We start from the raw sequence: 16,264 nt of genomic DNA, 5'->3' as shown, positions 1-16,264 counted from the left end.
TTTATCTGTTGTGTATTCCGGGTTTATTTTAAACATCTTCTTTTCCAAGGTTGTCATTTTGACTGATTTTAAATTTTCTAATTTGTTTTAGTTATTTGAATTTTTATCTATTTATTTATTTTTAAATTACAAAATACTGGAAACAAATTCAAACCCAATCCATTATTGATAGCATTTCATTTCAGCTTTTGCTACTTTTTCCAACTCTTGGCGACACACTGGACAGTTACCTAACAGTGGTGAATTATTATTTTTTTCCCACTGGTTAAAATCTAAAATTTAGCTTTGGCTTGTTTTGTAACCAAGGGGGAAAAAAAGTGCAAGAGGAGAAAAGGACTGGGACAGAGTCATGTTTCAGACCTGAAGAACAGACCTGGACAGTGATATCTCTTAGTCTCTCAAAAGTTAATCTGATGTATAATAAATAAATATCATAAGTAATTGTATGCTAAGATTTAAGGTAGAACACATGTATCCTGTCCTGATGTTTATTGTGACTTATCCTATCTGTAAAGTAGTCAAACTTAGAACCATTCTAGAAGTTAGACGGGAGTCAGAGCTGAGGAAGCAGCAGTGGAGCATCATGTCACAAATCTCCTCTCCACAGAGTCGTCTTGTTTGAAAGTTTCAAGCATGTCAGTGTCCCTCAGCATGTCGAGCCATCACAAGCCAAACTAATCCTTCCTACCGTGTGTCCCCTGATCTTGCTGGAGCCAGTGTGTTTAGCTGTATGTGTGTCTTATGGGAAACAGGTGGTGTGATGTTAAGTTGATATAACATACCTGATACCATGGAGAGAATATACAGTATGAATATGCACATACTGTGTGTACAAATACACTTGAGTGTAACGAGGTGTGTTGTACGCTCTCTACTGCAGAACTTATCCATCGTCCATTACCGGCACACGCTGTTGCCAGCAAAGCCGAGCCATGCAGTGTTAATCGAACTGGTCACAGCAGCTGTTATTCACATGGGCCTAAGCCTTTGATTCAGGGCAAATATTTAAGACTCAGGTGGGGCTGTGTAGTCCAACATGTCTCTGTGTATGAGGCAGTAAATATTTTCAAATCTTTCTCGCTCTTTTCCTTTTTTTTAAATCTACCACTCAGCGTCATCATCTAAAGTGAAATAACAATATCTGCAGGCATTAAAGTTAGTTTAGAAATAGGAGAGGGATTATATTTGAGGAGAAACAGAACACAAAGTTACAAAGCAAACTTGCTCTGTTGTTATTCAGTGTAACAGTTACTCATCCAGCTGTTCAGATTTTTATCACGTTAAGTATCATACCAGGGCAAACCCCCAAATGAGACTCATGCAAGACTTTCACAGTTGCTGGAAGCAGCGCATTTAATAAAGCAGTATACTCTCTCTCTCTCTCTCTCTCTCTCTCTCTCACTCTCTCTCTCTCAAACCATTTCTCTCTCCATCGTAGCACTGGGCTTACAGGCTGTAAATCACAATTAGGAGGTTCATTAGATATGGTTGATTTATTAAGACGTTGGACTTGTCTCTGGGACTCTCCACCATATATTAGCTGACTACAAGATCTCATACATAGTTATGAGACATGCTGTTTACTGTATGGCACATAGGGTCATATGCCAATAGACATTAATTATTGAGTAAGACTCCATAGGTTAAATTATTTGCATATCGATAATAAATCATTTGCATTTGTATATATACTGTATATATATATATATATATATATATATATATATATATATATATATATATATATATATACATATATATATGTATATGTAGTTCCCTATGTTGACGCTTGTGCACAGTACGCAGTTTTAATAGATATCTCGTAATCACAACAAATTGAAGACAGCATCAGAACTCTGTCTCTATTATCAGTAAGTTATCCAGCGTTTGAACGGAAGCCAAGCATTTCCGAGCCTCATCCAAAGGCTTCAACACACACTCCCAAGCTGTTTGCCCTCTTCAACGCACTCACACATAAATTTGGCCCATGTTCATATCACAGTAACTCCAGTCTTAAGTGTCTGTGGCTCACATAATACCGCATTGTCTCCCCTGTAAATCAAAGTGTATTTATCGCACTGCAAATCAGCTATTGTCAACAATGGCCTGTAAACACAGGAAACAGATAAAGTGGTGTATTCCTGTCAGACAGTAATGGTCTCTTAGTGTGCAGTGTGTGTACTGTACTGTACCGTGCCGCGTCGCTCACATCTCTGACCTGCTATTCCTGTCCTGCCAAGACTAAATGACTGAATTCAGTTAATTACATTAACATAAGAAACACTGTACAGAAACATCCTGAAACCACAATCAATAGCTTTTGATTTCCAAAGCAGCCCTTCATGAAACTAGGCCTGCATCCAACACCATTTGTTTCTGTCTTTTTTTTAATGTCTTTCTCTCCAGTATGCCTGCTCATCCCCTGGCACCCAACGGGCTGAATCACTGAACCTGAAAAGAACTGTGGGAATAGTTCTAGAGTTGTTGCTGCTTGAACAGGTGAGCTCCGACTTGTTCGGGCCTATTTATAGTGAGTATGAAATCCTATTGTTAAGAAGGGAGGAGGTTAGGAGGCAAATTAGGTTTCGCAAACACAGGATAGATGTGAAGAAGAGATAAAGAGAGACGAAGACTTGGCTGAGTCAAAACCCTTCCTGTTCTTAATCTAGACACTCATCTAGAGGAGAGGAGATCAATTACATCAAGCCTATGCACATTCCTTTAAAACAACATAAAGATAAACATCACAAACAAAGTCTGTCGTAGGTGTGTGTATCTGCAATAAGTAGTCTCATGAGCACTTTTTCCAACTTATACTATACTATGATAGTTTTATCAGTCTATTAAATGTATTCAACAGAATTCCAAACATAAATTCACTAATAATAACATGTTCACTAATAAGACACTTAATTAAGTAAAACAGCAGACTAAGAAAAGTCGATCATTTTCACTGAAAGATTAACAAAGATTTTTTATGGAGCTCTAACTTGAAAAAGGATTGATATCTAAGTTGATCTTGACTTGATCACTGATTAGATGTAGCTAACTTGTTTTGCATACGACAGTTACGGCGAGGGTTAGGCGAAACCTAAACGTCTGAAACACACAGACGCGTGTCCTCACGCACACTTTCCTCTCGTTGATTCCTGGTACACGACTAATTGATAGTGACAGAGAACAAAGGAGAAGATTACGGGATTTGAGTGTGTGAGACACAGCCACAGGTCAGGACGCGGTTTAGTCTCTAACTGTGATTATGGAACGAGGAGGTGTCACTAGGGGACACAGTCAGAGACGACATATCCGCTCCCTGCTGGGCTGCTCCTTTTAGTACAAGTGTGTCAGGTCTGCTGAGTGTTTGATGCCTGTGTGAGTGCATAAATGGACGCTAAATTTACCATGAGTGTCAGCAAGAAAAGTGACAAAACAATGCATTATGGCTTCAGCATGTACAGTAAGTGATGTAAACATCCAGTAGAGCAGGTTCTGATGAATCCTAAAGTCCAGTCAAGACCAGACACACCTATGAAGAAATTATTGCTTTTTTGTCTTGTTTCTAATTATTAATTCGAACAAGGGCTTAGAAAGAGCGACCGGGGAAACTGCGAAAAATACCGAATTAAGTAATTCAGTGCACGAATTATGGCTCAATTATGGCATCATGTCATTAGTTTTAGTTGTCCTACCTCTTTATCAGCGCAGCTCTTAATTGCTCTATGGATCAGTTGATTTTGAAGCAAAGCAGGAACGATGTCATCTGTCCGCTTTTGCTACAATGGGCCTCATTGGATTAAGTTCGAGCGGCTTTGTTAAAAGCTGGTGCAAATCTAATCAAGGGAGAGACCTCAATTATGCTAGCATGTACTTAAACGAACAGATCACTACGAATGGAGGTGTGTGTGTGCATGTGTGTGTGTGTGTGTGTGTGTTGGAATGTAATGAGGAGCCATTAAGGCCAGTTAATTTTGGCTGATGCTTTAAAAAGCTTCAAGATGTGATACAGGATGTTTTCTCTTTTGAGAATACTGCAATGATGAAAATGTGATGTTGCTTGTGTTGCTGTTTGGTACTAAGCTGCGTTCAGGGTCAGTAAAATGGTGTTCACAAATGGGAAGCTGCCACAAATCTCTTAGAAACAGGTGTTGCATTGCAGCAGAAGTAATTGTTGCAGAGAGAAGGCACTTAGGCTCTGACCTTCCCTCTTTCTACGTACATGGGCAACACAGCATTCAAAGACAAATCTGCTTTTTTATGAGGTGTTGACGTAAACCAAACTGTTGAAAATCACTCTATTCCAGATATGGCATGTTGAAGAATGTAAAAAGGGAAGCATATTGTTTGGAGATAAAGATACGGTGGATCACTGTGATCTAAAGACCAGGTGGTGTTCCTCTGTAACACAGAGCACGACAGCTGAAATTGACCCTGACCACTGCCCTTCATGACCTTTAACAGTTAAAACAGGAAGCAATTGTCCCGAATGTCAGCAAGTCTGATAGCATTCCTCAACAAAACACCTGACGTACAAGTAAATACACGTCTGTCCCCAAAGACATGGACACATTCTTGTAGAAAGTCTATTAGTGAATTCTGACATGTTGTTGCATCGTCTGCGTGAATGTAGATACATGCAAGCTGGATTGCTTTCTCAATGTTTTATTGCCAATTGTGAAAACGGAGTGAAATCTTAGAATCTCGTAAAACATTTTACGCTTGCTTTTATGAAACAGTTTGCACTTTCACAACATTTTAGGACAGAAACAATTGAATTGTATTACTAAACTTTTGACAAAATGATTAAAATGCGGATTTAACTGTTGACGAGATATTGAAACATTTCTTATTCGTTTTATTACTTACTATATATATATACATATATGTACTGTATATATATAGTTATTTTCTCATTTTCTCTATTGCAATGCTTCAAAACTTCCTTATTATGGTCCCTTATACTTTTGAAGTGCTCCGTAAACACGGCACAGTTTCTGGAAATGTGTTCCTCCGAAAACTCGCAAAACAACTCTAAATACTGAACATATGCCAGGCCTGTACGTGGCGCTGTAGCGCTGCTACAAAAACAGAGAAGAAGACCTTGAGCAAGCGCTACACAAGCACAGAAAGAAACACAGACAGACAGACAGAATGACAATGTAGATAGAAACAATGAATGCCAGTACAAGAGAGAGGTGGGACTATGACATCATCATTTTTCCCATTGGCTGTCTACACGAAAAAGACGAGGGCAGAGTTTTCAGATTTTCCCGCTAAAATAAAATATAGTTCTTCCAAAATGCCGTTTCAGTGTGGATGAAATGCCGAGACAGAAAATAAAATAGGTACTGCAACAGCTATGGTACAGTAAGGGAACTTGTTGCATTTCTGTCTGTTGATTGTCCACTAAACTGCGTATAAACTATATGTAATCACAAGATCCACCTGAATTGGTCCATAGATCATTGCTCATCAAATCCTACAAAGTCCACCATCGAGGCATGTAACACAACAGATGAATGCGGTGTTTGGTGTCAAGGTGAACCAGGGTGCTACTGAAAAGCGGAATGCATCCCTGAAGAAAACCCCGTAGAGTGGGTAAAACAAAGGTTAAAATATAGTTCCAACTTCAAGTCGCTCACCTCCTTCTTTCTCTCCTAGCCTCCACATCTACCCTGTGCATTACCTCATCAGAGGAGGATCTGCCTAAAGCCGCAGCGGTCACACAACAGACAAAAGCGCTCATCTCCAGGAAGCCGCTGCCGCTGCCTGTGGTTTTGGAGAGAGGAGAAGAGAAGGGAAAAAGTGACTCAGCCCCACAGCTCCTTTCTTCTCTCTGCCGACTTAGGGATAAATGAAGGGATAGAGCACAGGGGGAGATAATATTTAGAGCAGGCCCCATTTCAAGGGCAATAGAAAAGAGAAAGTGGGGTATGAGCTTGGGTGGTTTGGGAAGTAGCCATGAGAGTCAGTCTATACTGTTGCTGGCAGCAGGCCTCGTACCGTACCGTGGATTTATGTGTAAGTGGGGAGGCCCTGCCTTACAGCTCTGGCCGCTGCAGCTCCACGAGCCTCTTCAAAGCAAACCAGATGGGCCTAAGACGGGATGTTGATGAGGCATGAGTGTGCAAAACGCAAACACACATGCAAGCACAAACACAAATAAATTGATACAGACTGACAAACAACTAAATGCATAACACACAAACATATGTATTTGTCGCACATGTGCTGGTGAGCTGGCCCACATGAATGAATGAATGAGTGAATGAATGAATGGATGGATGTGCTGACTTCGAGCATGGTGTGGCTTAACCTCTCTTTTCCCACCGTTAAATAAGTTCAACTCTTGACCTAAAAGGGACATTTCATATGTGTGGACAAATCAGATCAATTATGTCCATGTCCGAGGACAAGAGGACACAATAGCTCCTTTAACATAAGGTTAAGTACTGAGAAACTTCACTTAATTTTGTTAGATGTCGCCCATTAGCATTGCTGATTCATCTTACACTGTCACACAGTGAAGTTCACATACAAAGCTGAAGCAGAAAGGAACAGAGCAGAGAGGGACACTGTTTTAGAGAAGCCAAACAGGTAACCTCAGTAGGTTCATTAGCTCATTAGCTCATTAGCTCACCACAAATCATCCCAGCGGCTGCTTGTTGTCTGGTCACTTTTCTAACTCTTTGCAAATGACTGCCATTACAGCAACCATGTGTGACAAACAAAATTACCATTCACGAAGCAGCTCCTTGCACAAACTCTTCGCAGCTGAGATTAAACGGTGCTGGTTCGGCATTTACTGAATATCACACATGTGATCTTGTTTTCTTAGAGCAGCACTGAACAAATTTGGATTCCGAAATAGAAAAGATAAACACACAGTATTCAATAACAAAATGTGTCAAGACAGATTTTGTAAACTGTCCACTGACTTTGGATCATCTAAAACATTAGTCATTAGCCATTGATCCTGCAAATCCTTCAACACAGCACCAGCAGACGTCTTCCTGCCAAAGTCTATAAACAAAGATTCCATAAATCTTTGCTGTCATGACAGGACCCGTGCCCTATAAAGACTGTAATTTTGTTAGGAGGGTCCACCTGTCATCTTACCGCAGTGTAATTCAATTTGAAAAGCAACTGCATGTTAAAAGAGACACAATAATGTGATTTCAAGTTTCCAGATAAAATGATGAAATTAGGAAGTTTGATGTAATCAGAAATGAGCCTAAGTGGTCCAATTCCTCTCTTCAAATGCAGCACGATTCGACAGAGAGGAAAAACATACGAGTGATTACTCTGAAGTTTCAATTATCATCATTATTATTATTATTATTTTACAGCAGTTTAGTGGTTAAAAAATAATTTAACTGAGAAAACAAAAAGACATAGTATCAGAGATAAACGTTGTTCTTAATTAGTGTTTCTCAACTTTTTCAAACAAAGTCATTTATAAGTGCGATATATCGCCACAAATCCATTATACACTTAAGAGAATCAAAATCAGATATGATCATTTTCAAGCAGCTCTGTTTTATGACACCTCAACTACAATTCAGGATTTCGATACGAGATTATTCACATGAGCCATAAATCCCTTCTTTGAAACTGAGCCCCCTGAACAACCAGCAGGTCTCAGATTATCACCCACAACAGAACACTGTGGCTCCTCTGTCCACTCTGCCTGTCAGAATCAAACAGGACACTTGTTGACCTAGCAGTGACACAGCTCAAGGGCCACTAAAGAGGGCCGTAATAAGTATTCTTAAACAGGGGGATTAGCCAGATGGTCAGATCACTCTTTTCTCCAACCACTCCCATCTGTACATTTCATACGTCTCTCACCTCTGCTGAAGCCATCATGATCGGCCACTGCAGCCTCACCAGCCTAATTTGAGCTTGTGTTACCTACAGCGCTATTTGACTCTAGATATAATCTTTATTGCTCACAGAGAGAGAGACTCCATTAAAAGGCATACTGTAGGTCCTGGCGTTGAAAGGTTCCTGGAGTGATGCCTGTGCGAGTCTTTAAAAGACCCCTTTCTTCACCCAAGTGAAAGCAGCTATTGAGGGCGCACGAGGCAGAATGCTAACTGGAGTGGTGGTCTGCGTTTGCTGTGAGACAAATCAAAAGTGTTCTGTATGTGCCGATGGAGGGAAAAGAGGCATGCACAGAGGCAGCTTCAGTTTTGGAAGCCTCGACTGACACACACACACCCACACACACACACACACTGGGACAGGGAGCATCTTGTTGTAGGATCACCAACTGTGAGAACTCAGTACTCTAGGGTTGGACCAAGCCCATCTTTAAATTCTACCTTTATTATCAGTAAGTGTCTGTCAACTACACATCTAACTGCATCGTGTGCTGATGTACTGCTATTTCTGTCCACAGACAGACAGACAGACAGACAGACACCTGCCAGAGTTCTCGAAACCAACACTATGGTAGAGCCCACTGTAGTAAATGACCAAGTTTAACATAACACACTCAAACGCAGCTATTCTTCTTAGGACACTGCATTAATCTTTATTCATTTGGCAACTATAAGACTATAGAACTATAACCAGTCAATGCCCAATTCTAACCTTAACCTAAGCACACTTCAAATCTTAGCCCTGAACTCAGAAACAAGATTCTGCCTCATTAGAACCATGAGGATTACAGGTCCTGACAAGGTCCTAAAACTGTAACAAATACAAGAACACACACATGGAAGAAAACATCCAGCATTTCAATGAGTGGCTCACTCCTCACACAGAAGCTGGTTGTTATATATATGTATATATATATATATATACATAATATATATATATACATATATATACATACATAGATATATATATATATACATACATAGATATATATATGTATATATATATATATACACACATTTGTATTAGTCAATGGGGGAAAACTTACAGAAATAAGAGACCTCAACTCCAACACCCTCTGCTCACTTGTCGGTGACTTTAAAATTCATGAACGTCACCTGAAAAAGAAGAAAAACAGAGGGAAACAAATATTATGTTTTTGAGATCACAGGTAGCAGTCACATTTACTAAAGGGTCAGATCACAAAATAATATTTAGCATTTCATGATGTGGTATTATAATTCCATATCCACCCTACAATAATGAAGGTATAAGGATAATTTAAATTTTCACTGAAATGACATTCCTATAAGGATGTTGTCGTTGCCGTGCATTCCGAGGACTTTCCAAAAAAAACAAACCTTCATCAGAAGAGTGTGTTTCCATACAAATCAGGAAACATTTTAATGAACATCTTCACATCACACCAACATTTGATTTGGAAAGTGTTTCTGGAACCTGGTGAATAGCTTCTCGGCCCACATGAGACCTTTCTGCAGTGGATTTCTTTGGAGACGGAACAGAGGTGCTGTGTGGAAAAAGCAGCAGATCCAACAGAGGATCACTGTATTTCTCTCACAGTAGTTTCACTGCACAAACAGCGATACAGTCTCAGCCACGCAAACCCTGATCAATGGCAGAGTGATTCTTGTACTTTGAAGTAAAAAATAAAACTCCTGTCTTAATGCTGTTGGAGCTTCCTGATCGTTTATTTCAGAAACGTATCCCAATGAGCGCAAGAAAACAATATGGAAAGTTTGCCTGCTTTAAACAGTCCACTCTGATTCCCAGAGCTCAACTGGGTCGCCCTTATTATTCGCACGACACGCATACAGGAACACACTGCAAACAGCCATTTCCCATACCAGGGTCAGAAAAGACAATTAATGCCATTAAAGAGGTCAAACTGCCCATCACTTTGAAGTTACCCTGCTCAAGACAAGAGCAGCATGAGAGAGGCTTAATTGAGAGTGGAAGGCCACTCGTTAAATGAAGAAATAAAGAAGTGAACAGGATACAGACTTAAAAAAAAAAGAGAGCAGCATTTCCACAGACAGGCAACAAAACCTACAGAGTAAGATTTCTGTAATGCTATGCAACATGGCCCCGCCTTAACGCGGCATCTAAATTGTACAAAGACTGCAATACAAACATGCCTTTGATTCTACAATTTGAGGCTAATTGAGAACAATGAAGAAAAAAAGCCCACACTGAGCATCTGTGATCTTTTATTCATGCATTGAATCAACCAAATGATTCTCTGGGATGCATTTTCCTCTCAGGGCACAATTAAGGGCCATTCTGACCACAGCAACTCAAAGACGCGTCGGCTCAGAAGTTTGTTGAGATAATAATAACAACACTAATAATAATTATAATAATAATGATAAGAAACACACTTGGAAACATCGCTGCAAACATTTCTGTAGGAGGCAACTTCTCCTCTCTCCAACTTTCTCTCTTCTTCCCTCTTTCTTAGAAGTATCGCCCGACAAAATCGGAGCGGCCAAGGCCTCGAAGAAAGCCACTTTTTCAATCGTTTGACTGTGAGTTGAAAACCCATAAGTGCCGCTTACACTCTGCAGCGCTCGCTGACCCGTCTGAACATGTTCCAGATGTCTTCAAGAACCAGTTATTCTGTCCGCTACACGCCCCCCACCCCCACCACACCAACACCACCACCGCCGCCGCCGCCGCCTCCTTCTTCCCTCCATTCCTCCGCTGCACATGCCTTGCCACTCATCTGCAGATGGTAGATCTGACACCTGGAGGATGCTGGGTAATCAGCGAGACAGCTGGCTGCCCAGTGGAGGCGAGTAGTTCCTCTCACACACACACACACGTTCACGACTACCTTGCTGACGTGTACGCACTCGCACTAGCATGCATACATTCTGCAGAGAACGCCTATAGCAGTTCAGCATATGTTAATAAGTACATGTGGAGTGTGGAGCATTTATGCACACACCTGTTTTTATGACGAGCTCTGGTCATACTGTATGTGCGAGTCACTCACCGGACAATGCAGTTGCAGGCGCGGCGAGGATAACACAATCTCAAACAATACAAAGTTTTATCAGTTATTGTAACTCTTCTGAGTGCGGGAGTGTTACAGTCACAGAAGGTGCGGCAGCGGTGTTTATGAATATAATTTACAATACCTGGCCCATTTAGATTTTCAAGTTCCTACATGTGCATATTAACCCTTTAGGAGCAGAAGAATCCAAACACATGAGGTTAACGCAGCTTAACAGCTTGTTGGAATTATTCATCTGAGGGACTGAATTTTGTATTTTGAGCATTTGCTAGATCAGTCCTATCCATTTGTGGCCCATAGGAGGTGATGAAAAAGAACTGTCACACACTGAAACCCATGTGATTATGTGATTTTGCAAATATTTGTCATAGTGTCAGACATGTTGATATAAGAGAAGAAACCTGGACCTGTTACAGAAAACATTCAAAGTCCTGAAGAGAGAGAAGAAGGAAGCAGTCTTGTTTCTTTTGTTCTTCTTGGTGTGGGGTGTTTTTTTTTTTCACGACCTCCCCACATGTCCAGCATCAGCCACTACTCTTCTCATCCACCTCAGAGGAGGAGCTGACATTGGAGACGCAGAGCTATAAAGCCATTTCAGGCTCCTCCTGACAACTGCAGGAAATAACAGCTACCTTTTTGGCCCACTGTCCAACAGCTGTAAAACAGCACATGTTACCCTTCCATTGAGCCAGCAGCAAAAAAATGCACCTGTCTGGAAGCGATCCTGAGAAAAGCGAAACGCAAGTCCAGAGCCTCTTTTGGCAGAAGCAAATGGTGTAACAGATTGTAACAAGAGAGGTAAAGGATGCGGCGCAGAGCAAGGAGATAGACTTTATTATATTCCGAGCAAGGCCTACACCTGCACAATGAATGCACACATTCACGCAGCAAAATATGCACAGTCCCAAATGCTGTCTTGTTGCAGCTGTCAGTGCCACTTGTGCAGACACACTGGAGTAAGAACAATGGAACTCTATGAGACAGAAGCGCTCTCAATGAGCTTAACGCCACATGAGGCTCCGTGCTGCCACTTCCATGTCTGCGCCACAGGAAACGCAGAATGGGTTCAGCTAATCATATGCTAGAATGATTTTCAGTTGACCCATAAATGATGAGCTAATAACACACGTTGACTCTCAGGACCACTGGCCACGTTGTACAAGGCCTCATAATGTTTCACTTATTATTCCTCTGTTTTTTGCCAGGGCTGCAAGAAGACGATTTTACCGTATTTACACTCTAAAACTACACCTTGTCTTTTTTTTGTCCCAAAAATACAGATACCTTGATTTTCAAGTGTGTTGAATAACAAAATAATTTAGCAGTGATGTTGGATTATGTTCACTGGTAATGTAGTTTACCCAGTCCTTGAAGAGTGACATCCTAAATGCCAGGGTATGTGTGAAACTAGCTCATACGACTTGTTGTCTGGGCATGTCAAAAATGTTTATAGCTGTGCTGAATAGCCACAATTGGAGGAAAGATGAAAACCCGTCTGTCTCAGAGGGGGCGAAAACACAATAAAAATATCCATATGAAACAGACTGAATCTATTCAAAAGCACTGCTGCTATAGGTTTCGTTCAATTGTACAAAAACATAAAGAAGTAAAGAGTTTAACTATAACCCCTGTTCGAAGACAGGGGTTTCAGATATGCATGTGGGTGGGCAAAGCGCTACTCACATTTAATAAGTGGAACAAGGATGTTTGCATGAGTGAAAAGCTTTTGTGTTTCCCTCACAAAAGACCTAGGTGAACATTACAGCGGCCTAAGTGACAACTTGTATTCTTTCCAAAGTTGTTGTTAACATGAAATATTGCTAAAGGGTGTGAGGGAGCGAGAGGGTTGGTAGGGGCAAGCACCAGCACATACATCTAGACCTCACCCCGCTGCTCGCTACCCTTAGGAGATTACATTATGGTGCTCACCATTGTGCCACTTCTTCAAGACAAAGCCTGTTCCACTGTGCAAACAGTGCGCCTTAGAAAGATTGTAAAAACAAGAGGTGAATGTCAAAGGCAGAAGTGAATAGGATCTCTCCCTTCTTTTGTCCAGCTGGTGAGGTATGCACAAACACATCGCTGTGTGACAGAGAAGAAAGGAAGGCCTTGTGAGGAAAGGAGCCAGAAAAAGTTGGAGCGTCTTTGCATGAAAAGGCCAATACCGTGAGAAGTCGCCTGGCTGACTCCTGTGTCTATAGAAAAGCCCATCACATGTATTTGGAAGTAAGACCCCAAAACACAGCGAAGACATTACGCTCGAGACAAAACACGAGGAACAGAGCGATGACCCATGGCTGCAAAGACGACAGTTTTCTAGTTCATACAACATAATGTTTGCAAGACCTTTCTGTATCCAACCAAAATTACAGATAATGTACATTTTCAGATGTATGAAGACCAGTCCACCAAGCTCTCACTGTCCCAGGCCGGAGTCAACTTTGTCACGACTCAAACAAGGCTTTAACTGTCAGGGGCAATTAATGAGGGCGACCTCAGCTCCCTCTAATTTACAAGGCCAGCGCCAGCCTGTAATTAATTGCTGCGTGCATAAATGTAAATGAGTCCATTGGGGAAGCAGAGAGGGGAAAAAAAATGCCTGTCAGGCCAATATTCCTGCAGGGAGCAATCTGCGAGAGAGGGAAATGATTTAGAGGACAGCGCACAAATCTGCCGCACAGTGGAGGACCAGTGAGTGAGTGGAGGCTTGTCAAGGTGGACCAAGTGGTTGTCAGAAATTGCTTTAAGAAAAAAAACAAAAAAAAAAACACCAACAAATATAGACAATAAATTTCTACTTTTTCTCCTTCTCCCATGTGTCTACAATTTATAGTCAAATAAAATCAGACATAAGGTTTGTATAGAGTATCTCATCTGCCCACACTGTTGCACTGGTGGTGATGTTTTTTGTTTTTTTTTTATTTTACAGAAATCTTTAGTCTGATCAAAACTCTTGGGTTAGTGGATCAAGAGTCAGTTTTTCCTTTACTTAATTTTCCACCTTTTTTTTAACAAGAGCATTTTTGTATCCACAGCTATAACAGACTTCTCGTCTGAGATTTGGTCCCGGAGAGTGATTACATTGCTAACAGTTATTGATCTAAATGAAGCTCCATTATTCAGTCCTTGGCATTTTATGACGCTACTCATATTTTATCTAATCTCAAGTTGGAGCTGGGTCATCGTGACGGAAAACGATGGACTAACACGTGAGCACATTTGCATCTGGAAATAAAAGCTGCTGGTGAAAAAAGTGGAACTGGGTGCACGGATTAAATCTGTCAAGAAAATGACTTTAATGACTGACAGTTTGTACAAGTTCTGACTGGCAATGCTCAACATGTCAAAGAAATCAAGACATCATTCTTTTCAAATGCTAAGTGTTTTGGATTTGTTCACTCCCGCCTGAGCACACCATCACCGTCGTTATATCCACCAGCAAAGGACATGCTGGAGCTGCATAATGACAGAATACACGTGAAATCAAAGCGAGGCACACACAAGTAAGATGTAATCTTGTGCGGCAGCTACAATAGCAGCTCTAATTCATGAATCTCCTGTGCATCAGGCCATTTGTGTGCACCATGAAGAAACGGGCGAAACAGAAACCTTTGTCCACTGAAAGTTGCTCAAATATCAGAGGAAAATAAAACACATCTGAAATCCACAATGCATGGGGTCATTGTAGTGACACTGAAGGCAACACACACACACACACACACACACAGCACACCTCACAGAAGCCACAATAGTGTCTTTATGACATAAGCTCCTTTTCACCTACAGTCAAATGAGATTTTTCCTATAACAGGCCTCCAGTAATAACAACTGACATCAGAGTCCAGCCTATGCACAGTATGTTTCCCATATTACACGCGGAGACACAGTGTACGCTCCTGGAGAATGAGACTAAACAGCTTGCTGAGGCAGCGCTTCTCTCTCCAGGCCCTCCAAAAGGGGGAAACATCCTCTCGAGGGACTGTGGCAGGGGGCCATTTTATTTGGTTACACGCCGGCTGTGAGCCAAGACAAATTAGCTCCCCCTCACAATACTGTGTTATGATTGACCTGATTGGTCGTTTCCAAAGCCTCATCTCGGACGGAGTAAGTTTGCCCCCCAAAATCTGTGATTAAGATTAGATGAGCAGAAATGTTGCACCAGCTGGGCCCGCTGGATTGGTCGTAATTCTCCTCACACAATTTGCACAAGAACACACACACACTCAGTGTGCTGCTATCATTAAGTGTATCAGCCTTGAGTGTGAAACCTTCTGGCACAAATGTCAGCAGGCCGTGATGCTGCTGCCAACCATCCTGCCATTGAAAGTATTTTGATTTACGTGGCTGAAACCTGAGGTCTGATCCCAGTCAGCCTGCGACTCCTCTGCACGCACCATCACTGAACTCTAAACTCCACGCTTCTGCTAATCCAGCAGCACGTACAGAACACGAACAAGAGTATGCTATGTGCTAAGAGTCATGAGCCTGAAGCATGTCGTTTTTGAACACTTGGCCATGCAGGGCGCTACAGCCTTGGGAACTTTATGGACACAACCTGAAGAAGTGAACCTGGTACTGCGTGGAGACTTACTATCTGTCAAGGCACACATTTCTATTCTGGGCTTCATAGTCAACACTCAGCCTCCCTCATTTTCTCTCTTTCTTCTTCTTTTCGACTGTTGCCTCTATCTCTAAGGCGAGCATGCACATTTACCACCATCTCATGATGACAACAGCTCAATTAAAGGCTTCTTTGAGGCCTGGAAACCATGGTAACGCCCTGCGTAGACAAGCTGGCAAGCAACCAATTGGATTTGGGCTTTGGCTTGGTGGGTGGGACCGTGTTATCCTGGCACTCACTACTTCACCACAGGGTCATTTCAGAGGCCTCGCACCCCGAGCCATGCTGCCACTCCCCATTACTCCAAACCACTACAAGGGTAAAGTGAAAGTTAGCCTGCCCGCTTTCAGAGGAGGGTGACACTTCAATAGATGGGAGGAGTCGGAGAGAAGCAAACTATAAGTGCAATGTAAACATGAGTTCATTGCAAAAGCACACCAGGTTTCTTAGCTCTGTTTTTCTATCATCATTATAACATTTTTAACTTGTCATGAATCAATTTCACTTAATGCAGACAGACGAGAGCAATAATGTGCACCTGTGTCTGCAGAGATTATACATTAATAACGGGAAATAAAGGTATTTAACAGGATCAAAGTTTCCTGTTCAGACCAGATACTATATGCATCAATATCAAGGTTGAAGAATATTTCATTATAATGAGTCATATACTAGATTCAAATCTGAAGATACTTTTGTGATTTGGATAATAGAAAACAAGAGAG

At 41.4% G+C, this 16,264-nt stretch overlaps 1 protein-coding gene across 5 annotated transcripts in view; it reads right to left on the bottom strand.

Annotated features, from left to right (window-relative positions):
* The window catches only part of LOC122775561 (transcription factor SOX-6-like), a 34,104-nt gene that overhangs the window by 11,337 nt on the left and 6,503 nt on the right, over nt 1–16,264 (bottom strand). For all 5 annotated transcript variants that reach the window (XM_044035522.1, XM_044035526.1, XM_044035527.1 and 2 more), the window contains exon 2: nt 8,930–8,999. The gene's annotated coding sequence lies outside the window, so the exon portion shown is untranslated. The remainder of the gene's footprint in view (nt 1–8,929; nt 9,000–16,264) is intronic.

The sequence above is a fragment of the Solea senegalensis genome, linkage group LG10 (genome assembly GCF_019176455.1).
Source record: "Solea senegalensis isolate Sse05_10M linkage group LG10, IFAPA_SoseM_1, whole genome shotgun sequence".
NCBI classification, from domain to species: domain Eukaryota; kingdom Metazoa; phylum Chordata; class Actinopteri; order Pleuronectiformes; family Soleidae; genus Solea; species Solea senegalensis.
This window is presented reverse-complemented; position numbering and strand designations above follow the sequence as displayed.